We start from the raw sequence: 25,913 nt of genomic DNA, 5'->3' as shown, positions 1-25,913 counted from the left end.
CAGAAACCATTGTTAATCTGCGGTACGCTGTTGGTTGTGGCCGTTTTTTTTGCTGCCGCAAACAGGATGGCGGCCGTAAGGCGCCAAGTCATGTATATTGACGCGAACGTTTAAGAATGCAAAAGAATAAAACATAATAATAACACGCCTATTAAATGTATTGTTCACAACAGTGAGACACATTTTAGAGCGTCTCTTCTGTGCTTAATTTGAGCTGGCGCTTTCCGGTGCCTAGCACCGGCACTTAATTGGTTTCCGGTGCTTGGCACCCGCACCTAACTGTCAACACCATACTCAGAACAGTCTACCACATGGTGGAGCTGCTCATCTAATTTCGAGATGAGCAGAACAACTGTTGTTTTGCTAATACCTGCCCCGACAAGGGCGATGGGTGGTGCAAGCTGCAGTGGCCTCCTGGTCAGAGCCCAGGCACTTAATATTTCAAATTTAGCTCTGGTTATTAATGCCTAAACCACCGCGGTGCGGGCATTCTACTGAGTGGGCGGGGCTCCGTCGGCCGTTGGCTGATGGCAGCACCCGCGAGGTAGCATGGAACGGGTTAAAAGCACACCATGAAGACATATTTATACAGCCATGTGTTTTGTGCATGCACTTTGGAAACATATTCATACAGCCATATGTTTTGTGTGCACATAGTGTCAGTACAATGTTCACCAATGACTCCTTATCAGCAGAATCAGGTGAAGCACATCATCACAGTATCATCACAGTAAATTATTGTGCTTGTGCAACAGCGAGGACAAAAGAAATTAAACAGGGTGATGGAGCAATGGGGGTCATGACACCCACATCATTAAAGGTGGGTGCCCTGGTAGCTGCAGTGGCCATCTAGGAAAACCTACCAAACTCATTAATTTCTAGTAATGAGGCATCTGGGGGAGTTCATGGTGGTGTGCCTTATTTGGATTTCATAATATTTACTCACCTACAATGCCCTACAAACCTCAAACTTTGTCTAAAAGCACACCTTTTCCTTACATTTCTGTCAAAGAAGCTTTCACAGTCTGCAAGAATCCATAATATTCCTATCAACCAGCATTTTCCCATTTGCCCTAATAAAAACGTTACCTCACTTGAGTGGTTAGATCTGGTGCATGCAAAAGGAATGGATTAAACCATACACGCCTCCTAAAGAAGCCCTCAGCCAACCGTACCAACCTCTAAAACTACCTACTGATCTCGCTCCTCCCATCCCCAGCCAAAGTTCTCCAGAAAGCTATCACCCAACAACTCACTGACTACCTTAAATGAAACCACCTACTCAACACTGCACAATTAGAATTCTGCGCCAACCACAACACTGAGATCACACTGTTCACCGCCATTGACAAGATCAGAATCCTTCTTGGCCGAGGAAAAACAATGGTCCTGATCCTTCTTGACCTCTGCGTAGCATTCAACACAGTCTCCCACCACACCCTCATCAACAGACTCCACAACATTGGCATCCAACAACACACCCTCAAGTGAATCCTCTTATTTTTTTTAAGATGCACTCAGAGCATCCGTCTTCCACCCTTCACCTTCGCCCCCAAGGACATCATATGCGGCATGCCCCAAGGATCATCCCTTAGTCCCTCCCTCTTCAACATCTACATGACCGCCCTCGCAGATATCATCAGGGCCCAAGGACTCACTCACCGATGACCACTACAATGCCATACAAATTTCTGCAATGCCATGACTAATGTAGCTGACTGGATGAGAGACAGCTGCCTCAAACTAAAATCTGACAAAATGGAATTACTGATCCTCGGGAAGAATACCTCCACATGGGACCACAACTGGTGGCCAGGAGAACTAGGACCCACTCCGGCCAGCCATACATGTAACCTCGGCATCATCCTCGACAGCCAACTCACCATGAAACGAGTCTTAGGGGTGGGCGGAGTACATGGAGTTCTACTCCGCGGAGTTGTCTAAAAACTCTGAAATTCTGCAGAGTTCAACATGTGGCTGAAAGCACCGGGTCCTAGTGTTTAGTGCCTCCTGTTACCAGAGCCAACCAGGCCCATGCAGCTGCTCTGTCTCCCACACCCTCAGATGGTTTCTCCATGCCCCCCAGTGTGTGAAAGATGCTGCTTTTGCCCTTTACTCGTTCCCATGGAGCATAATAAACTTCAAACATTCCAGAAGGGAGCAGACAAGACTTTCTGGTCCCCTTCCCAGCCTCCACAGGCTCTGGGTTCTCTTCTCTCTTTCAATCAAACAAAACAGCCTTTCCTTATTCATGGAGCACTCTTATGGAGAAAAAAATTTATTACATGACAAATGGCAAAACATTTTTCAACGCTCCATTTTGTGTGCAGTGTGAGCTCTATTTTGTACCAGACTTTGCAAGTGTACACACCGAATCGGAATGAAATGCTACCAGAAGGCACGGGTTGTCAGGGCATGGATGGCACTCAATGAATTCAATCTACACAGCTAAAAGCCGGGAGGTCAACAAATGCACTACCGTTAGAAGGCAACTCTGCCAAGCATGACATGTGGGCCTTCACCAATCATAAAACACTACACTGGTGCATTTGGTATCTCCCAAGGAGATACCACTCTGAATGACTCAGTGTGAATCTTTAAATCAAAAATGGGCCTTCACCAAGTATAAAACACTGTGCCTATTGACCGGAAATAATATATGTTCATCGTCCACCTAGAAGCACTTTACATAAATGCTGAACCATTTGCATAATGGTCTCTTTAGACTCGAGCCACCTACACAATTACATTTGCTCTATGCCTTTCTCTCCCAGGCCCTGATTTTAGGGTGTCTGTCGCATATATGAAGGAATTGCAGAGGCTTTGACAGCGAAGCATGTGCATTATATGGATGGGTGAGGGGCGCGCGCCGTTGAACTCCGTTCCTCTGGTGGTGGTTGGAGCTTTTTTGCTGAACTCCGGTGCTCGCTTGGAGTGTGGAGTGCCACAACTCAAGGGACTCCTCCATCGAGTTCACTGCCCTCCAGCCAACTCACTTGCCTCCTCCTGCTTCCACATCCTTCGCATACTCCACTGAATCTTCAAATTAAACTCAACAAGCACCAGAAAAACAATCACACAGGCCCTCATTGTCAGCCGCCTCGAGTATGGCGACCCTGTCTATGCTGGGATAACCACCTACCACCTCAGAAGACTCCAGACCATACAGAACGCCACCACCAGACTCATTCCAGACCTTCCCACATGAATCCACATCTCTCCTCACCTAAGAATACTCACCTGGCTCCCCATCTAGAAAAGATGACAGTTAAAGATTCTCATGCACGCCTACAAAACCCTTCATGATCAAGGACCTTCATACATCAACCACTTACTGAATTTCCACCTGCCCTTGAGGCAGCTGCGCTCAGCCTCACTTGCAGCCATCCCCCGCATTCATCGCAGACCCAGCGCGGCTGCTCCTTCTCCTACATCGCTGCCAAGACCTGGGACGATCTCTCCCTCCACCTCCAATCGGCACCCTCCCTGGCAGTTTTCAGAAATCAACTCAAGACCTGGCTTTTCATCTAAGACATAGCTACCTAAGCACCTAGATACCCCTACGGGTGACATTGCTGCGCTATACAAATACTGATTGAAGTGCGACCTGCCCCTGTTTGAATGAAAAGCAGGATATCCTGCAGGGGGCAGAACAAAAGATAGAATGACTGCGCCTCACAATGAAAATCACTCAGCTCACCCGGGATGAGGGAAAGGAGCACAGAGGTGAATGAAAGGGTATGAAAACGGAATAAAGTGAGAGGGGCATATAGGTGTGAGCACAGCAGACAGACAAATGGTGCACGAAGAGGAGCACAATCAGAATGTAAAAGTAGCTGGACTAGGGCTTTAAGTGTGCTGGATCCCTCGAATCTCTACCTGGTGGTAAATTAAAACCGACATTAAAACAGGCGCCTATCAGACTCTATATTCATGTCCTTTACTTTACCTGCAACAAACAATGATCCAGTGTGTGAAGAATAAGTGTATAACACAGTGGCCGGGTTGGACTGACCAATAGGGCAATCAGGCAGTGTGTGATGATCTAATCTGTCAGGTTAGTGTGTACGCTGTTTTTTGGGCTGTTTGTTGGACTTCTTTATGGTCAGGTGAGCTCATTTTTACTGTTGATTTTCATGATATTAAAACAATCATTGCCTGCAGCAAAATCAAATCTATGCAGTCTCCCATACCTTACAAAACCGTAAACAGCATGTCCTTACAAGTTAAAAACTGTCCTCATTTTGAAAGACACTTTTCTAGCTAACTAATTCACTAATGGGGCCACTTTTATTTTGGTGCCGGGACCTATTTCCTGACACAGTCTCACACTGCATGACTGGGTAATCCATGGCAGCGATTTTGTTCCGGTTTATATTTCACAAGAGTGTTAGCTATGTCCAGGATGTGTGTTTATGTATTTCATTTCACAGCATATTACTCTTGTATGGGGCACACATCGTAGTGAGTCACCTCCAGGTGTTTATAACAGGCTACAGTTGAGTGCTTTGGAGTTGAGGCTGAAGGCAGTACAACTTTCACACTGTGCCTTTCTGTGGTCCCGTATTCCAGTTGCAGTTGGTATTCTGTGCAAATGTTTGTGAAGGAGGTACTCCTTGGTCAAAACAGTGACAGGGTGAACATCAAATAATTTATTGTTGTTACTCATATCTCTTAAACAGCCATTGACAAAAAAACAATACCCCTGGCTGTTTTTAGATGTAAGTCAGATGTTGTCTAATATTTCTGGATTCAATCACAGAAAGCTGAGGGAAAGATGAGAAAAAAGAGTAGTGCATTGAGGGGAAAGTGGATTTAAAAGGGTCATCATCAACAAAAAATGATAAGATGCTCCAGGAGGATGGAAGGGGAGGGGTGGATGTAAATGAAGCAGAACAAGGAAAGAAGTAATGTGGCTGGGGGAGAGATGAGAGTTGATGGGGAGTGTATGGATAAGATGTGTGGTTATAAGAAAGACAGAACCAGCAAGGGAACATAAGCAGAGTGGAGAGAGAAGTATTGGTGAGAGATGGATGGAAGAAAGCAGGACCTCTGAAAGATGTCGGAGGTTGGGCGGGATGAGACAGGAGGGGAGAGGTGGAAGTTAGAAGGGTCTGAAACAGCAAGAGAAATTTGAATCATAGGAAAAAGAAGTCAACTTCCAAATCTCTTTCATAAAACGTAATTTACTCATTGACAACGTACCGGCTTCTGGCAACTCTAGGAGTTTGAAGTAGCATTTGTGTTGTTTTAGATGATTTCTGACTGACTCTTGATCGTAGAGTTAGGGCAGCCTTAAACTACTAAAAATTAGCACCACATTTGACACTGTTTCCAGCCAGTGCTAGTACAACCTGGAATTTAAGTATCCCCCTGGTGTGGTTTACCTGTATCTGATTTGAGAAATCTGAAACAATCCACTCACCACCTATTTCTATTATGTTCTAAACCTCTGACTTATGGAATTTATTGGATCATCACTGTTCAATCTATATAATTGGCAGTTAGTCTTACTCATACAGTACTTTGGGTTCTTGCTGATATCTTGTGCATATTGGTTACCAAACATCACTTTCCGCAGTGGCAATCTGGTCTTTGCCCAAGAATTTGTTTGACCGTGCATACTAACAGTTGATTTCTAAATGAAGACAAACTCATTAAAACCTTAAAGTAACAAATCAAGGGTTCTCATTTTTAAAGGATCTCATACCTTATGGTATTCTCTTTGGTGGCTGATGGAGCTGGGTCAATCGCCCACATTGGTGGAGTCAGCAAAAGAATCTTCAATTCATTTTCCAGCATCTTCTCTTTTTGATTCGGAACAGATTAGGCACGTTATATCCACTTGCTTTTACTACATCCATAAGCAGTACAAAATCATCCCTTTTCTCCCCTCTCACTACTAGTCAGTTTTCTTCTCACTAGGTTATTATGCCTTCTCTCTTGGGCTTCCTGCCTTTTGGCATTCAGTCCCATTCAAATAATTCAGAACAGTGCTAGGCTCCTCATCTGAGACTGCTGCATCGCCATGCTATTTCTTCTCATCTTTCTGCTGTTTGCTGTGTTTTTCATTTGAAACCCTACATCTGCAAGGCACTATCCATTTGTCATTGTGCACTGCATTAAAAGGGTTCTCTCTTTTGATAGCACACCGTACTGATTATGCGAGAATCCTATATTCTGTGCCATACAAACTCCTGTGCCATCCTATAATTTAGATTGTCCTCATTGGAGACAGATCCTTCTCCTTTCTAGTTGTGCTGGACTGGCACTCACTCCCTCTTGAGCTACGGCGTGACTCCAATTTATTGGGAAAACACTTAAAACTGTCCTTTCTCCTCATTAGCAAAGTCTGCACCTCTCCTTTGGAGCTCTCTTAGTGCCAGAATGCCCGGTTTGCATATCATTTTCATTCAACCCATTCAAGAGAACAAGAACTAAGTTAAATTAATTTAATGTATTTCCACTTATTAGCGATTTTTTTATTTATGTACGTATTTTATTAGGACTATTAATGCCACTAATCGCCATTTTACTTATATCAAAACTAGGTAAGTAGCTTCTTGCAAAGCGGCTTCTAACAATGCCATATCATTAATGGCCAATTGATATTACGTCCTATGAGGTAACTTAATGTCAGGTTAAATCTTATGCAAATTATAGGGGCCTCCCATGTTTCTATTCTGCCCGGGCCCCACAAATCCTAGAACCGGCCCTTCACCTGATGTTCTGCAGACTGCACCTGAGCGTTTGTGTGTGCGTCCCAGCTGACGGAAGTCCCACCCCTTACGGCGAGAATACTCGAGTTCGGGAAACACCTGTGTATCGCTCGGGCAATCTCGCTGAGAGGTACCATTTAAGGCTGTCGCTCTTGACACCATTTTGCCACTGTTATTTTAACTTTGCCAGCTTCGAACTTTTAGAAAGGTGACGTTTATAAAAATATGTAGGTACATTTTGAGATGATTGTCGTGTCCCACGCCAAATACACACGGACACTGACTTGTATATTTACGAGCCCTTTATTCATACATCTATACCGGTCCCTGTCCCTACTCTAACTGTCCCCGTGGTTCCTCTTCCCCGGCTCCTCCCGTTCCTGCTCCTCCCTCTGTCTCCACCCCTCAACCACTAGACTGCGTCTCACCATACTACATCTCCCCCTTTCTTAACAAAATGAGCTTAATGTCCTCAGTGTTCGCAGTTCTTCAATCTGCCACACAGGTTGGTGAACAGCCTGCTCTTCGAACTTCAGTAATGTCGAATCCGAGGCGGGCTTGGCTTTGGTCGATTCTTCGGTTGTCTTACTCAGGGCATTCTTGATCACGTTGCGTGTGAACTGTCTGCTCTCACATTCCGCAGTCGTCATGTCTCTTTCCCGTGGTGCACCTACTGGTGGTGTGGGTGCTCGATCTCTTTCATGGGTGGATAGTGTTCTGGTCCTCTTCCGAGCGCCCGTATCCACTTCTGCTTCCGTTTGTCTTGTTCGGTTGAAGGCAACACTGTCCTCCAATTCAGGATCATGTAGGCCAGACAGTATGGTGCTATCTGATGAGACTGTCTTGGCTTGGTATAGTAATTCATTCACCGCCTTTGTCTTTACTGCCTTTTGCTTCGTCAGGTCAGAAACAGTACTGTCTTCCTGTTTCAAGTCTGGGATGCCGGCCGGTGAGGTATGAACGGTGGAGGTCAGTGTGGTATGACTTGGAGATTGATTTGCTGTCTCGGGTTGTTTCTCCCACGCCTGCGCACGCTTGGAACGGGCAGACCCTGGGGTCGGCTGAATGTTGGTGGGTCTTGTTCTCCTCCAGTGATGACTTGGTTCTCCCGCCGTGTCTGGCTTCTTTGGCGGATTGGCTGGTTGGTCCATTTTTATTTGGGTGCTATTAGCCGAGATGCTGACCTCCGTTTTATATGACCAGGACCAGGGCCTTCGAGTCAACCTTGCTGCCCCTACTCGGGGTGACGGTGTGGTATTAGTGTCACGATGCACCTGTGCTCGATGCGACAGGTTGTCTGGTGGAGTGATCGAGTGTGCATTGACATTGGTGTGGGACACGTTGCTCTCGACGTGAGGAGTGTCTCTAGGTTTGCTGATGTGTTCAGGTGCTTGGCGCCATGGCCAGTGTCGGGACCACGACTCTGTTGACTCGAAGGATCGGATCGAAATGCTGTCCGAATCAGAGGAGTTCTCCCTCACTCCCTTCTGAGAATGTTTCTTTGAGAATGTTGTACGTGGTCGTTGTCGGGACCATGACTCTGCCGACTCAAAAGATTGGACCGACATGTTGTCTGAATCAGAGGAATACTCCCTCACTTCCCTCTGGGAATGTTTCTTTAAGAACGTTGCACGTGGTCGGGACCACGACTCTGCCGACTCAAAAGATCGGACCGACGTGCTTTCTGACTCAGAGGGGTGTTCCGTCGGTTCCCTCTGCGAGTGTTCATTTGGGACTGTCCTAGGTGGTCTTCGGAACCGGGTAGTCCGTGACGAGCTGCCTTCCCCTTCGGAATTGTGTTTGAAAGGCTTCTCCATGTGTCTTTGTTGGAATATCTTCAACGCTGCCTCATTTGGGAGATTGTCTGAAGGTTCCGTGCTTGTTCCTTGTGCTTGATCCCAAGCCTTCGCCTCTTCGTCCTTCTCGTCTGATGTTGCCCATCTACGCTCTGTTTCGTCGTTTTCGCGGGGCCCATGAAGGCATGGATCTTTTCTTGCTGGTTGTTGTTGTTGTGAGGGACCAGTCCGTCTTGCGTTATCTGGCTCTCCTTCCCAGTTGCTTGATGTTCCCACACCTCCGACTTGGGGTTTATGTGTTCTCCGGCCAGATGTTTCCTTGGACTCGTCTTCACTGCTTGTCGACTGATGTCCCTGCGCCGACTTTCGGTGTTGACCAGTGCGACTCCTTCTTCTGTGGTTAGTCTTTCTCTCCCACTTGCTGTGTGGGATGCCTTCTGGTCCAGGAGTGTGGTCTGTCCCACTTGATGCTCTTGCTTCCTCCTTTGAATGATTCTTTGAGGAACTCCTGGGAGGTGAATAACGTTCTGGAATTATTCTTTGGGCGGTTGACTCTGGGTCATCTGACTCCGAGCAGTCCCTGGTTGATCTTGAGTAGTCGGATGCTGAGAAATCTGACTCTGAGTAATTCGCGTTATTGTCTTTGTCACTGTGTCTTTCCCGTTGTCTTTTTGCTGGTCTGTCTTCCCTCTCTCTCCTTTCAGTTCCGTTTGTTTTCTGAGGGTTATTTGTTCCGGCGTCTTGATAATGTGCTTTCATATTCGGGGCCCTTGATTTGTCTCTTACATTGACGTGCAATCCAATTTCAGCCTTCCTGATGATTTCTTCCAGTGACCATTTTCCACGCAAGATCTTGAGTTTCGTGTCGGGGTTTGCGCAGCCTTCTATTATCCGGAGTCGGACTGCGTCCTCATTCGTAAAGGTGTTGAAGTGGCAGCCTTGTACCAGGTTTTTCAACCGAGTGATGAAGGTTGGCAGTGGTTCACCGGGTTCCTGCCGAGCTGTGTTGAAAGCGATGCGCTCTCGATCCACTTCCGTTTGTGCGGAGAGACGGGCACATAGCTTCTCCTGGAGTCTTTTATAGATGTCTGTGTCTTCGTCTGAAAATGTTTCGATTGGGCATCGGCCCTCTGGACCTACCAAATGGAGGAGCAGCATTAGGCATTTCCTCTCTCTTTGCTCTCCATTGGCATCCAGGAAATCACTCAGTGTGGCCAGCCATTGGTTCCGTTTGAGACACAAACTCCAGGTATCCGTCTGCATCCCTGGTGGTGGTGCGTCAAAGCAGGGATTGACCTGTCGTGAGATTTCTTCTCCCGCCATAAGAGGAGGATTTTGGTGGATCATGTTCACAGAGCACGGGCTGTTCATTTGTCTTCTTGTCTTCGTAGTTGATCTGTGCTTAGTCGAAACTTGCGGTCTGGTCATGTGCTGGGACGTTGGCAATACTTGTTTGGCCTTCGCCAATGCTCGCTTGGTCTTTGCTAACGCTTGATTCTGTTATGTTCGCCAGCGTTCGTTTGGTTTTCAGCAACACTTGTTTTCTTTCTTTGCTGCGATTTGTCCAATGTTTGTTGATCTGTGTGTCTCAATGCTTGTGTCTCTTTGCGTGGATCAGCGCTTGTTGATTTACACGTATCAGCGTTTGTCTAGTCGCATGCGTCACTGCTCACTTGTTTACTTATTTGCATGTACCAATGCTTGTTGTTTCACTTGTCCTTGCAGGTACCAATGCTTGTTTATTTGCATGTACCACTGCTTGCACTGATCTTCGCATGTACCAATGCTCGCTGATTTGCATGTATCAATGTTTGTTTGTTTGCGTGTACCAATGCTTGTTGATTCACTTGCCCTTGCATGTGCCAATGCTTGTTGATTTTCATGTATCACTGTTTGTTTGGATGTCTGTTGCCTTTGCCAATGATTGTTTGGTCTTTGCCAATGTTTGTCCTTTACCAATGCTTATTCCCACTGTTTGCCTGACTTAAAGATGGCCGCCGCTGAGTTTCACAGGGATGTCCTTCCTGCTGCCTGACTCTAAGATGGCCGCCCAAATCACGCGAGATGTGCTGGCATTCAACCTGACACTCACAGGACTCACCGGCAGCCGATTTCCTTCTGGGCAGCAATTCCTTTTGAGTCTTTACGCTCTCCTGGGCTTCCAGCATACTCAGGTAGGGTCGGGGCACGCTCCCGATCGGTCTTCGTCATTTGCATGTCACTTCTCACGCCTCGGGGCAGGGTTCTCCATCGAGGCGGCACACTTTCCTTTGGTGGGGCAGCGCTTCCTCGCACGGTGCCCTCACGGTCTCCGCTCTATGCTTCCACGTTCAGGCGGCACGGCAGGGTCGGGGTTGGGCTCCCGATCCCTCGCCTTCTTCTTTGTTTTGGGTTCCCGTTTTCTTGCGCCGACAGCGCGCTAACGCTCACGCATCGCGCGTGAGGTTTCCCGACCTTTGGTCTCCTGCAGGCCCCAGTCTCAGCGCGCTCAGCCGCGCTCGGTAACCGACCTTCGTGGGGCGATGTCCACCACGCCAGGGCGTCTCTGCTTTGCTCTAGGGCGCTGGGCAGGGTCGGAGTGAGCTCCCGACTCCTGCTTCTTCACGGATGCCGATCCTCACGCATCCGGCGGGACTAGCGCTTTTGGCGCGAACAGCTTTCCTTTCCTGAGCGTTTCAACGCTCGAACTGGCGGCTCCCTCTGGGCTCCCACGGTCGCTGGGGGGGGGGGGAGCAGGGTCATCGGCTGCCGACCTCTTCCTTCTGGCGGCAGTACTTCCAGGCAACAAGTTCTTTGCTTGATGCTGCAGGGACAGGGCACTCCGGTCGGGTTCTGAAGGCTATGGTCACGCCTATCCCACCCTCGTCGCCAGCTGTCGTGTCCCACGCCAAATACACACGGACACTGACTTGTATATTTACGAGCCCTTTATTCATACATCTATACCGGTCCCTGTCCCTACTCTAACTGTCCCCGTGGTTCCTCTTCCCCGGCTCCTCCCGTTCCTGCTCCTCCCTCTGTCTCCACCCCTCAACCACTAGACTGCGTCTCACCATACTACAATGATCATCCCCGCAACTTTGCAGGTTCCAGGACACTACCTGGGAAATAAGCCCAGTGTCGTCTGTTTATTCGACATTTCCTCTAAGCTTTCCTGAACCTTTCATTCCTTACGTTTGCTGTGTCTCCGAGTTTGACTTACGGCATCGATGATGTTTTTTAGCTTGCATTATCGGCATGCTTTTATTTTAAATAGATGCTCCAAAAACTGTTTTGTGCATGTATATAGCAATTCATTTTCTTTAACTGTTACTTTCTTGTATGCCAACGTCGACGCCCTGTCTGAGACCTGGTTCGCAATGTCGAAGATGCAAAAATAAAACATTGAAACAATGCTGCCTTCCAAGTCTTGCCAGCAGGTGGCAGTGTGGACCTATTCCCAGTCTCAGCTGGTGCTGTCAAGCTGTGGGATACGGGTCAGCAGCCTGTGCCAATGAGAGGCTGGCTGCGTGTGCTACCACAACTGGCTTCTCATCCATATGCAGGACCCGAGCTTATTTCATCAGCGGTCGCCAGTCACTCGCCCAGCGTCTTCCAACCCCCCCCCCCATGCAAATAACGTTTGTTGTTATGCTGGAAGAACTGGCAGGTGTTTAGCTTGTCTCGAGTTTACCTTTGTATGAGAGCCGAGGGGCAGAGGTGCAAGGAGGAGTCTACCGATGACGATGCCTACGTGTTCTTGCAATTAAATGAACTGCAGAGAGGCCGCAAACGATGACTATAGTGCACACATGCAAGGACCCACATGTACTAAAGTTTTACCGCGTGGCGCGTGATGCAATGTAACGTAAAATATGTAGTTAATTCACTTGCCACTTGAAAGGCTCTTATGCGCAGCACGGAGTTGGACTGTGACACTCAGTCACTAACTCTAGTGAATGTTTCTGCGTTATGCGCATTATTACACTTAGATAGAGTCTTAAATACGCCATTACCTCCATCTAAGAGCTTGTCCAAACACACTGGGTGATTTATCAAGATTTTGTGCCGCTGTATAGTGAGGTAAAGCAATGAGAAGTCTTGTTATGGTATTTCCTTTCCAGTGTCAAACAGTTGTATACTTGAAAATTGCCCTTTTTATACTACAAATAGCGCTTTGCAACGCTTTGTGCGTCTGCGCGTTTAAGTGCCATTTTTGGGCTGTACTTGGGCATTCCGGGCAACCATGGATAGTTTTTGAAGCACCATCTACTATATTTGTTAGACTGGGATTTATCGTACAGCTGGCATCCAATTTGTGAAATGTTTTTTAAACTGTCTAGGAATAGCATCTACACTTATAGGGTATGCTTTTAGCACTCAACCTATATTAGACAGCACACGCATGCCAATGCACTACGGAAAAACTGTGTATGAAGCGTTCGGCGACCTTAAAGCAGAAGAGACCAGCAACGCGCCATATTTATTAAACATATCTCTGAGCTGCTCTCTCTGCTACTACAAACATTTTTTTTTGCATATCTGCCCATCGGAGTGCAATTTGCGCTCAGTTGATTATTTGAGTAAGTGCTAGATAGGTCAAAGATGCAATTGTGGCATGTTTTTTCTCTAACCCAGAGAATAAATAGGCCCATAACAACTTTTAATTTGTTCCTCTGGCGCGTATTGGATGGGTTGCTGTGGTCATTGCGATCAAAAGAGGCTTCATCTGGAGTTTGTTTGGTACCAATGTGAATGAAAGAGGTAATTATGTCGTCATATTCTTGGGAAGTCATAGTAAAGCAGACTAATTTTTAGCTGCGCTTCTACTACATGCAATGCAAAGGTACAGGGTAGATGGGTCTTAGGGGAGACACTCACAGTTTTGATTGCATAGGAGTACTATTAAGTTGTTAACAGTAGTCCTGTCTGACCTCAAGGTTGCCAACATAGATCAAACAAACACATTGAAAATAGCATTTAAACAGGAAGGAACACATATATGTTCATTGGGAGTGTGTGCCCATCATGCTTAATTCTAACACTGTATGTGTAAAAACATAATATTTGAATATTCCAGACTATTTAGATTCCTAACAATCCCTGATGGGGGCAAGTTGGGCAGTCAGACTGACCCTTGGCCTACCCACTCCTGCATTCGAATAAACTGCTGAGTGCGACTGTAGGTACAGCTAAAGCACGAAGGGGCATATTAACAACGGCCAGTGATAATTATTGCAAAAACAACAGGTGATGGACCGAATGAGGATCAATGTCACACATTCAACCCAGTCAAAAGATCTGGGTCCTAATCCATCGTTTTTTTGCACTCCACACCACCCTGGGTTAGACAATGGCGATATGCAAATCAGCTCTGACCCTGTGCCCCATGGGAACAGTCCAGTCCGAACTACAAAAGCCATGTCCTTCCCAGAACGGAATCAAGCATCCGAGGACCGGACCGGTTTCGAGGTAACACCTCTCATCAGCCCGGCTAGCTTGACTCCAGTGGTGTGGAGTGCCTGGGACCCACGTCTGGGCATCCCCAGTACACTTATAGTGGAATTGCAAAAACAACAGGTGATGGACCGAATGAGGATCAATGTCACACATTCAACCCAGTCAAAAGATCTGGGTCCTAATCCATCGTTTTTTTGCACTCCACACCACCCTGGGTTAGACAATGGCGATATGCAAATCAGCTCTGACCCTGTGTCCCATGGGAACAGTCCAGTCCGAACTACAAAAGCCATGTCCTTCCCAGAACGGAATCAAGCATCCGAGGACCGGACCGGTTTCGAGGTAACACCTCTCATCAGCCCGGCTAGCTTGACTCCAGTGGTGTGGAGTGCCTGGGACCCACGTCTGGGCATCCCCAGTACACTTATAGTGGAATTGCAAAAACAACAGGTGATGGACCGAATGAGGATCAATGTCACACATTCAACCCAGTCAAAAGATCTGGGTCCTAATCCATCGTTTTTTTGCACTCCACACCACCCTGGGTTAGACAATGGCGATATGCAAATCAGCTCTGACCCTGTGCCCCATGGGAACAGTCCAGTCCGAACTACAAAAGCCATGTCCTTCCCAGAACGGAATCAAGCATCCGAGGACCGGACCGGTTTCGAGGTAACACCTCTCATCAGCCCGGCTAGCTTGACTCCAGTGGTGTGGAGTGCCTGGGACCCACGTCTGGGCATCCCCAGTACACTTATAGTGGAATTGCAAAAACAACAGGTGATGGACCGAATGAGGATCAATGTCACACATTCAACCCAGTCAAAAGATCTGGGTCCTAATCCATCGTTTTTTTGCACTCCACACCACCCTGGGTTAGACAATGGCGATATGCAAATCAGCTCTGACCCTGTGCCCCATGGGAACAGTCCAGTCCGAACTACAAAAGCCATGTCCTTCCCAGAACGGAATCAAGCATCCGAGGACCGGACCGGTTTCGAGGTAACACCTCTCATCAGCCCGGCTAGCTTGACTCCAGTGGTGTGGAGTGCCTGGGACCCACGTCTGGGCATCCCCAGTACACTTATAGTGGAATTGCAAAAACAACAGGTGATGGACCGAATGAGGATCAATGTCACACATTCAACCCAGTCAAAAGATCTGGGTCCTAATCCATCGTTTTTTTGCACTCCACACCACCCTGGGTTAGACAATGGCGATGTGCCAATCAGCTCTGACCCTGTGCCCAGATCTTTGGACTGGGGTGAGTGTGTGACATTGATCCACATTCGGTCTATCACCTGTTTTGTTTGCAATTTCCGCCCTAAGTGCGCTGGGGATGCCCAGACGTGGGTCCCAGGCACTCCACACCACTGGAGTCAAGCTAGCTGGGCTGATGAGAGGTGTTACCTCGAAACCGGTCCGGTCCTCGGATGCTTGATTCCGTTTTGGGAAGGACATGGCTTTTGTAGTTCGGACTGGACTGTTCCCATGGGGCACAGGGTCAGAGCTGATTTGCATATCGCCATTGTCTAACCCAGGGTGGTGTGGAGTGCAAAAAAACGATGGATTTGGGCCCAGATCTTTGGACTGGGGTGAGTGTGTGACATTGATCCACATTCGGTCTATCACCTGTTTTGTTTGCAATTTCCGCCCTAAGTGCGCTGGGGATGCCCAGACGTGGGTCCCAGGCACTCCACACCACTGGAGTCAAGCTAGCCTGGCTGATGAGAGGTGTTACCTCGAAACCGGTCCGGTCCTCGGATGCTTGATTCCGTTTTGGGAAGGACATGGCTTTTGTAGTTCGGACTGGACTGTTCCCATGGGGCACAGGGTCAGAGCTGATTTGCATATCGCCATTGTCTAACCCAGGGTGGTGTGGAGTGCAAAAAAACGATGGATTTGGGCCCAGATCTTTGGACTGGGGTGAGTGTGTGACATTGATCCACATTCGGTCTATCACCTGTTTTGTTTGCAATTTCCGCCCTAAGTGCGCTGGGGATGCCCAGACGTGGGTCCCAGGCACTCCACACCACTGGAGTCAAGCTAGCCTGGCTGATGAGAGGTGTTACCTCGAAACCGGTCCGGTCCTCGGATGCTTGATTCCGTTTTGGGAAGGACATGGCTTTTGTAGTTCGGACTGGACTGTTCCCATGGGGCACAGGGTCAGAGCTGATTTGCATATCGCCATTGTCTAACCCAGGGTGGTGTGGAGTGCAAAAAAACGATGGATTTGGGCCCAGATCTTTGGACTGGGGTGAGTGTGTGACATTGATCCACATTCGGTCTATCACCTGTTTTGTTTGCAATTTCCGCCCTAAGTGCGCTGGGGATGCCCAGACGTGGGTCCCAGGCACTCCACACCACTGGAGTCAAGCTAGCCGGGCTGATGAGAGGTGTTACCTCGAAACCGGTCCGGTCCTCGGATGCTTGATTCCGTTTTGGGAAGGACATGGCTTTTGTAGTTCGGACTGGACTGTTCCCATGGGGCACAGGGTCAGAGCTGATTTGCATATCGCCATTGTCTAACCCAGGGTGGTGTGGAGTGCAAAAAAACGATGGATTTGGGCCCAGATCTTTGGACTGGGGTGAGTGTGTGACATTGATCCACATTCGGTCTATCACCTGTTTTGTTTGCAATTTCCGCCCTAAGTGCGCTGGGGATGCCCAGACGTGGGTCCCAGGCACTCCACACCACTGGAGTCAAGCTAGCCGGGCTGATGAGAGGTGTTACCTCGAAACCGGTCCGGTCCTCGGATGCTTGATTCCGTTTTGGGAAGGACATGGCTTTTGTAGTTCGGACTGGACTGTTCCCATGGGGCACAGGGTCAGAGCTGATTTGCATATCGCCATTGTCTAACCCAGGGTGGTGTGGAGTGCAAAAAAATGATGGATTTGGGCCCAGATCTTTGGACTGGGGTGAGTGTGTGACATTGATCCACATTCGGTCTATCACCTGTTTTGTTTGCAAGTGATAATTATTGCGGCCGTGCTTAGAGATAATTATATTATCTCAGGCTATCTCTGGTATTTATCGCCCTGGTAGCGCGTAATTAACAACGCGTTACTCCAGGGCGATAAAAATTCCAGAGATAGCGAGGTTATCGATATAGCGAGGTTATCCCCCTTTTGCAGGGAATATCGCTATTCCGTGCAAAAGGGCGATAACCTTGCTGATACGACCCACAGGGTCATATCAGCATAATCCACCCCCTATGTTAGGGATGGCTAAATCAGGATTTTAGCAGGTGTTATATTTTGGTGAAAACGGCTGTTTTCGCCAAAATCTAATGTGAGCTAAAATCATGTGGGCTGCCTTGTAAATATCGCGATGTAAACATCAGCGATATTTGCAAGGTAGTCCATCTGGGGTACGCCCAATAATGCCCACTTTGCATCTCATTGGAGATGCAAATGGAGGCGTTGGGAAAAAGTGTGCTAATATGCGATTATGCAAGTTAGCACCCTCTTGTAAACAGGGCGCTGGTTTTATCTCCGCTTTTTTGGCTTTGTAAGCCAAAAAAGCGGAGATAGAGACCTTGGAAATATGCCCCTAAGAACGTGAGGAGAGTGTGTGTTATTGCTGAAGGTTGGGAATTCAGAGCTGGGTCTCAGCTAGAATGCAATACTAACTTCTTCGACCAGGTACACAAGTGCCTCAAGGTCTCTGCGCCAGAAGTTGTACTAAACACAAAATCTCCAAACTTAACTTTATACGACTCCCCTACTGGCTGAGCAGCTCTCCGAGCCCAGTGATAGGCCACCTGCTCTGTCACTCACACGATGCCAGGCCACCCGCTGCTGCTGTGCTATGGCACGCGTCTGCCAATTACTGACCTCTTTGTATTTTTACTGCAGATCTTAGTGTGAGCATAGAGGGTGATCCGAGGGGCTCTGTGAGTCGGTAACGTTATGAGAAATAAATCTGAAACGTGGAGAATAAGGGCAGATCCACCTTCACAGTGGACAGAGCTGGCTTCTGTGGTTATGACAGAAGAGAGAGAGAATAAAGACTGCCTCGACAGTAAGAATTTTGTCTGAATATTGTTTTATCAACAAACGCTTGTAAATGTTCAGCAGGTCTTGTCATTCAAAGTGAGATTCTGCCTCATGCGTTGTAAGGGTATACCCATCCCAACAGAGCTGTCTCTCTGTTCAGGTGTCTGTGTCCCTTGTTCAGAGAGCCTGTGTCCACTGTCCCATGATACTTGTCTTTCTAGTATATGAGTATTCCTGTCCCCTTGTACACCAACATGTCTTCCTGTCTCAGATATGTCGATATCCGATCTTTTACAACAACGTGAAGCGTTGCTGGGGCCATCTGACAAGTGTCTTCATAACCCAGATGTTTCTCCGTCAGCTCATGAGGTCACTGTCTTTCCCAGAGTCACCATATTCACTATTGTCGGTTTAAATGTGGTACCTGACTCAGCGTTCATGTGTTTTGATGCTCCACTGTTATAGGCCTACGTGTGTTTCCTTGTCACATTGTAAACCTCTGTTACACTGTATTCCAAATCTCAGGTTCAGATAGAAGGGTCTTGGGAATTCTGCTAACAAAAGGAGGTGGTGGTGGTCTCACTCCATATATTTACTTGTATTGTCCAAAATATATCGCTGGTGTTTGATGTGATTCTCTATCCCCTTCTTAGTTTCAGATTGGGAGACCTTAGACGAAGTCAGCCCTCCACTGAGGGGCCTCATTTTCACTGTCCGAGTTGGTGCCCAGGGGATGATCAATAGCCCCCAAGCATCGCTACTTGTGGCAAAGGGCCCAGAGACTGTCCGAGCTCCCTCTTCGATGACGTAAGCACACTGTACACACGGTGTGCCACTAACAATTAATGGCCAGTAGGTCTCACCTTTGTGACCTGTTGGCGACGCCAGTGGTTTTAAGCCTTGCTGCTTGGCATTCTCGATGCAGTGCAGCATGGCTAAAGTAAAACCCAAAAAACCTAACACTTATGCGGTCACCTGTGTCATTTCGTCAGCATGCGTACCATGCACAAACCTGCGAGTGGAAAAGGTATACAGTATTGCCCTGGCCTCAGATGAACTCTCAGTAACCCTCAGAAATATGCTTTGGCTAGGTCCTGTAGAGGCCTTTTTGAGGTCGAACCTGCGAGAGCATGTGCTAGCACGTGTTCTCAGTTGCGAGACACTGTTGTTTAAAAAAAGAAAAGACTTGGAACCCCCTTCCGTTGCTTACCATTTGTTGGCTTGCGTGGCACTCCTTTACAACCTTGTAATTCATCAAGGAACTCAAACTGGTAGGAACTCAAACTGAGCGCTGTTAATAGCGTCTTTGCTCTCTGTTTTTTAAATGCGCCATTTTTTAATAAGGAAACTCTGTTGTGAACTTCACTTTGTGTTAAAGACTGCTGTCACTCACCTCACTGCCCTCAGCCCGGTCTGTCATGGCAAGTGCCGATTGAACGGAGGGTGAAGACGGGGCTTTCCAAGCACACTCACTTCCGGTGATTCCCGCTTCTGGCAGGTGAGCCTGCTAGTTGTTTGTGACACCCAGCCTATATAAATCTATTACAGGGCGAACGCACAGCGGACGCATGCAGCTGGCACGCCAAAGTCAAGCCCGTCTGTGCCCTCCCGCGACCTTAACGCGACCAGCACCAGCCACGCTGTGCGTCTGAATCTCGTAAGTTTGCCTAGCCTGTCCTGGTCTGCTGAACAACTAAACGCCCTGAGGCCAAAACACTGAGAGAATCCATCCCACCTTGAACTCGATTTTGACCCCCTGGAGGGCTGTAAATATTGCCCCTTCAGGTTTAACACCAAAAGTAATATAGAATTGGTAAGGGACTCAGAATGCATCTATGAAGCCTGCCTAGTCAATTGTAGATCTGTCCCCAAACACACTGAAGATATTTGGCTTACCCTGTTGAATGAACACTGGGATGTAATGTTTCTTACTGAGACTTGGTTGAGGGACAATAGCAACCCAGATATATCCCTGGCAATTCCATCGGGGTATAAGATAGCCACACTGAATAGAGAAAATAATAGACTAGGAGGTGGAATTGCTATAATATTGAGGGAGGACTGGAATATTACGTATAAAAAAAATAGAACAAGTCGGGTTGATTGAGGCCCTGCTGTATTGTATTACATTTTCACCCAACTCATCGTTCACCGGAATACTAATGTATAGACCTCCGGATTCATCGGTAGTGTACCTTTCTGACCTATATAACATCATTGCAGACCTATCTTTGAAATATTCCAATCTCACAGTACTTGGAGACTTCAATGTCCACATGGACAATAAAAAGTGACCCTTGCCTCTAAATTGAATGACACCCTCCAAGGGCTAAATCTTATGCAAAATGTAACTTCACCTACACATAAATCGGGACACACATTAGACGTTATCTTTACGAATGATCGACTCTTAGAGGTCAAAACACCTTTACAGCTTACTTGGTCAGACCACTGTCTTATACCTTTCAATTTGACTCGCAGCTTCTGCGATAAACAGAAGGCTCTCACCTACAAGACTTGAAGGGACTGGAAGAAACTAAATCTAAAATCCTTAGAAAAAGATCTATCAAACACCCCCCCCAGAGCTAACAGGCGACCTCAGCCAGGATAACTCTGCCTTTTTTCACTGTGTATCATCAGCACTCGATAATACTATTCCCAAAAAATCAAAAAAATGTGCTAGAAAGGAACCATCTGCGCCCTGGTTCTCCATAGAACTTAGGACATGTAGAAGCGCCTGTAAAAAACTTGAGCGCATATGGAGAAAACACTATGATACTGCAGCAAAAATTACATATAAAATCGAACTGAAGAAATTTAAGAAACTTAAACAACACACTATCTGGGATTATAGTGCGGAGCAGATCAAAATCTCCAAAAATCAGACTAAAGAGATTTTTAACCTAGTACAAGGATTTGATAAACCACAGGCTTTGAAGAGCTCGGTAACTCCATCACCTGCTCTGTGTGAAGATCTAGCCATCTATTTTCAGGAGAAAATACAGGCAATTTATAGCTCTTTCTCGCAGGTAGAGAAGATAGATAATTCACCCTGTGTCTTTCAACCAGGGAGTCATTGGTCAGAATTTAGCCCATTCAGCCTGGATACCTTACTCGCTGATCTAAATAGCATAAATTCAGGTTCACCTATGGATCCTTGTCCGGCCAGATTTTTTAAATCACTAGCCACGGTCCTTAATCCTGTTTCTCAATGCTATCTGGAACTCCTCTTTAAGATCAGGTTCCTTCCCTGCACCCTGGAAGACAGCATATGTGAGACCCATATTAAAAAAGAAGATGCTGATCCCGCTGTTCTCAAAAACTATAGGCCGATTTCTCTTCTACCTATATCGGCAGAAATCCTGGAGAAAGAGGTCCAGAGACAGTTAACAGCCCACCTCGAATCTAATGTCCTTCTTCATGATTCACAGTCAGGCTTTAGTGCTGGCTACAGTACTGAGACAGCTCTACTGGAGGTGGCAGAGACTGTTCATGCTACAACTGATCAGGAAAATTGCACCATGCGGCCTTCGATACGGTCTCCCACTGGATATTGATCAAAAGGCTGGAAAAGATGGGTATGGGGGCACTGTGCTTGCTTGGTTCAAATAATTCCTGGTAGATAGGCACCAGTTGATCTCCCTCCATCCCCACATCTCATCAGCAAAAGCTCTTACATGTGGGGTGCCCCAAGGGTCGGCATTAAGACCCACACTCTTTAATGCCTAAATTGCCCCACTGGCTTATCTGGTGAAGGAATGGGATGTTAAGGCTGTCTCCTACGTTGGCGACACCCAGCTGTTGTTCTCCTTCAAAGAGCACACGGAGGCAGCTTTTTCCAACTTCAGGCAGTGTCTGCTCAATATCGCATCTTGGATGACAGACAACTGCCTGAAGTTAAACACAGATAAAACTGAGGTGCTATTCTTCAATCAGGCACAACCACCAGGAGCAGAGATGTGGTGGCCGAGGGAGCTGAACCCTCCGCCTGAACCTGCACAGGTTTCAAAAAACCTGGCATTAGATTTGATTCTGCTCTCTATGGCAAAGCACGGGTTAATTAGGTCTCCTCTCAATGTTTCTGGAAATTAAAAACACTCTGTAGATTTCTTCATTTTCTCCCAATGGACAGCAGGAAGACAGTGGTACATGCCCTGATCACTTCACAATTAGACTATGCCAACAGTCTTTATCTGGGCCTTCCTGCTTATCTAATCAGGAAACTACAGATTATTCAAAACTCAGCTGCAAGGTTGATCAGGAACATCCCACTTCGTCATCACATCTCCCCTCACCTGCGGAGCCTCCACTGGCTCCCAGTAAAGAGAAGAATTGAGTTCAAAGCTCTAACCATAGCACGCAGGGCTTTGACAGAGAAAGGTCCCAAATACCTCAAAGCTATAGTACGGAAATACACCCAGATCAGAACCCTGAGATCCAACAATCAGGAACTCTTATCAGTTCCTTGTTATAAAAAAGCGCGCTTTGGCGGTTGTTCATTCACTGTTGAGACAGCAGCACTGTGGAACACCATGCCAATAGATATCAGGAAAGCCAAGACAGAGAGACTGTTTAGGAACGCTTTGAAAACTTGGCTATTTAACCTTCCATGATTCTCTTTGCCTCCCTCTCTTGCTGCTGCTAGTGCAGGGACACCCCCGTCAGGGGTAGCCATGCGCTCTATAAGTGATAATAATAATAAAAATAATAAGAAGAAAGTAAGGCCTAACATCACATCCATTCCTGTCTGTGGAGCAAGGACCAAGCACTGATTGAATCAACTTAATCAGTGGACATGCACGCTCCCCTACATGATTGAGGTGCTATTTTTGCCTTTCAGTGCCCTGAAAACAGAAGGCATGTGACTGGCAAAAACATTCCCAGCAGCTCAAAAAAATTGCAAAGATTTATTTTCTATAGTGAACTTTCTTTTGTTTTTCCAAATCTTCATTTCTCACTTTGCACTCATGTTTTCTTTTGTTTTTGCTCTTGGGCACTGTTCTCAAAAGGTGAGGATTATCTTATTGCAAAGTGACATTGTTTCCTTCTTATCTGTAATTTCTGAAAGTATGCTTTAACTAGGACTGAGCGGTAAACTCTGTTCTGCTGGCATAGTTTGTAGAGTTTTGACATTCCGTGCTCTGCTTGGAGAGTGAGTTCAGCAAAATGATGCCAACTCCCGGTAGAGAGAAGTTTACCGGCGCAACATCCTACCAACAAGGCTGTCTGGTGCAGTCAGGCAAGAGAGACATTGGTGCTCTAGCTTTAGTAGTGGCTTTTAGTCCTTCTTTTGTTGCGGCACCTCCTCCCTGTCCTGTTGAGTGAGTCATTTGATTTCCTGAGAGTTCATTCGCTACGGGTGAAGATGGTGGGGTTGCCACTGTACAAGCTTACTCCTTTGCAGAAAGATAAACACTGTCCCCGTTGACCCTGTGTTAGACCTGGCATCTTTGGCGTGGTTTCCCCTGACTTTTTGCCTCTACCTCCTGTATTTCTGATGCTGGATTTGGTTCTTGCTGGTTTAGATGCTTTGGGCACTTTGCCACTGCTGATCAGTGTCAAAGTGCAAGCGCTCCCTGAGTAAATTATTATTGTAATTGGTTATCCATGATTGGCATATTTGTATGACCAAGATGTCTCTAGTAAAGTGCAATGAGTGTGCCAGGGCTGGTAATTCAAATGCTACTAGTGGGCCTGCAGCACTGATTGTGCCACCCATATGAGTAGCCCTAAAATGGTGTCTCAGGCCTGACACCGCAGTGCCTGTGGGCAGTCAGTGGACTGCCATGTCAACCTGGCCAGTGTCCCCACTGACCAGGCCTAACCCTTCCCTTTCTGTACACATTGGACACCCCTATGGAAGGCCCAAGGTACCCCCCTGGGTAGGGTGCAGTGTATGTGAAAGGTAGAGCATGTACTAGTGCAGGTGACATGCTCTGGTAGTGAATTGCAGCCATTTTTGTTTTTCACTATTATAAGGTTATCTTACCCATAGGCTATAATAGGGAATGCTGTGTACAGTGGTTACCTGTATATCTTCCCATAGGAGCAAGATAGGACATAAAAGTCTGGTATCCCGAAACTCATATTTTAGGAAAGGTGGTTTTTAAATCTTGTGTTTGAGAACAGCACTTTTAGAAAGTGGCTGTTCTCTTGTCTGACCATTCTGTGTGCCTTGGCCTGTTTGTGAATTGACTGTCTGGTTTGTGAGTGACAGGGGCATGGTGGCTCCCAGAGGCTGAGTGGGCTATCCCTGGGTTGAATAGCTCCATCTGCATCTAGAGTGCTGGGAGGGGGTAGCAGCTGGGCCTGAATAGGGCTGTGCCTGCCTACCACAATGCTGGCTCCACCTCCTGCTGGGCAGTTAATGACCCAGCCCTCTCTCTGAAAGGAAAGTAAAAGCCAGGAAAACAAAGTGCTCAAGGAACACCCAGAACTGGTTCAGACCGGGCTCAGATCCCTCTTGCACAAAGGGAACAAATACTTTTTGGGGTATAAGTACAGGACCCCAGACTACAGAAAATGAGATCATCCTGGAATCAAGAAGGAACATCTGTCAAGGAGAAAGCTGGAAGACTGAAGAGGAAGGACTGTCCTGCTGTGTGTTTGTGGGCTGACCTGCAGTTTCTTTGCTGTCAAAGAGAGGGGAAGGACTTTGTTGTGCTGTGTCCCCTTGCTTGGAGAGATCTCCAAGGGCCTGAGTAAAGTTGGCTCCCTGTTAAGAAGTCCCAGGAACAAAAGGACTTCACCCCCAGCTTCCCCCCTGAACTCTATTGAGAGAGTTGTCTCCTTCCTAGAGTGCTTGGCCAGTTGTGGTGCCTCTGGAAGTTGTATTTGTTGCTTGGGAAGCTGGTCAAGGAGAAACTAAGACAATCTGCAAAGTTTCACACTTCGCTCGCTAAATGCATGTCTAAAATGCATGTTTGCATGGAATACTATCTAGTTTAAATTAGGAATCTATCTCAACAGTCACCCTATTATTCTTTCTCATCCTTTTCACTGGGTGAAAGTGAAGGTTAAATTGGTCAATCTCTATCAGAAACTGTAGTGTAACTGTTAAAATTATGTTTTAGGTTAAAGTGTGGCCTTCCTGACGAAGACGCAGCTTACGTCGAAACGCCGTTGAAGATTACAATTTTCTTTGCCACAGGAAACGCTGTAATTAATGAGAATTATGTTTATGAAATGTAATAGGAAATATTGATGTTTGTATACATGATTATATGAGATAAAAAATAACTATGGTTTATGCTAGGATTTTTTTACTGTGTTTGTATTTTAATAAAATCATATTTTTAACTTGATAAAATGAGTTTCAATTGTTACACTTTATTCGATTTTTCATTTAACTGCATTTATGACAAGCATTGAGATATAAAGATTTATGACATATGTTTATTCGTAAAATTGCCTAGGGATATACATTTGACTTGAATAGTCCCTGCCCTAGGAATTGCTAAATACATTCTACAGGGGGTCCTAGTTATTTTTCAATAAATGCAGTGTCCTAAGGGCAAGAGTCATGGGAGACTTGTTGGGAGTTGCGGGGGAGGGGTTAAGAACAACCGATAAGGTCCTCTTCCATGTTGAGATATCATTAACTGGCGATGCTGATGCTCTTTTCCAGAAGTCCTAGCGTACGAGGGACTGACTCCGGAGAACCCATACTTATGAAGCTCGTGGAGGTCACTTACAGATGTGTTTATCAAAAGGAGGGAAGAGGAATGATTGTCCTATCAGTTCCCCAGAACATACACAAGTTAATCAAAAAGGATAGGACACTTGTAACCACTTTGCCAGGAGATATATATTGTAAAACCCTCATAAACGCTGTGTTTTTCGAAATAGCGGTTTATCTTGTTCTCCGCCCCACACTAGCGTTGTGGCAGTAGTCATAGGGTTAGACAACTCGTGCTTTTGCCAGCCTCGCCAGAGGCAATCTCTGGTGTATCGTGGCAGT

This window comes from Lissotriton vulgaris, chromosome 2_1, assembly GCF_964263255.1.
Source record: "Lissotriton vulgaris chromosome 2_1, aLisVul1.2, whole genome shotgun sequence".
Taxonomy (NCBI): Eukaryota; Metazoa; Chordata; class Amphibia; order Caudata; family Salamandridae; genus Lissotriton; species Lissotriton vulgaris.
Note: the sequence above shows the minus strand (reverse complement) of the source record.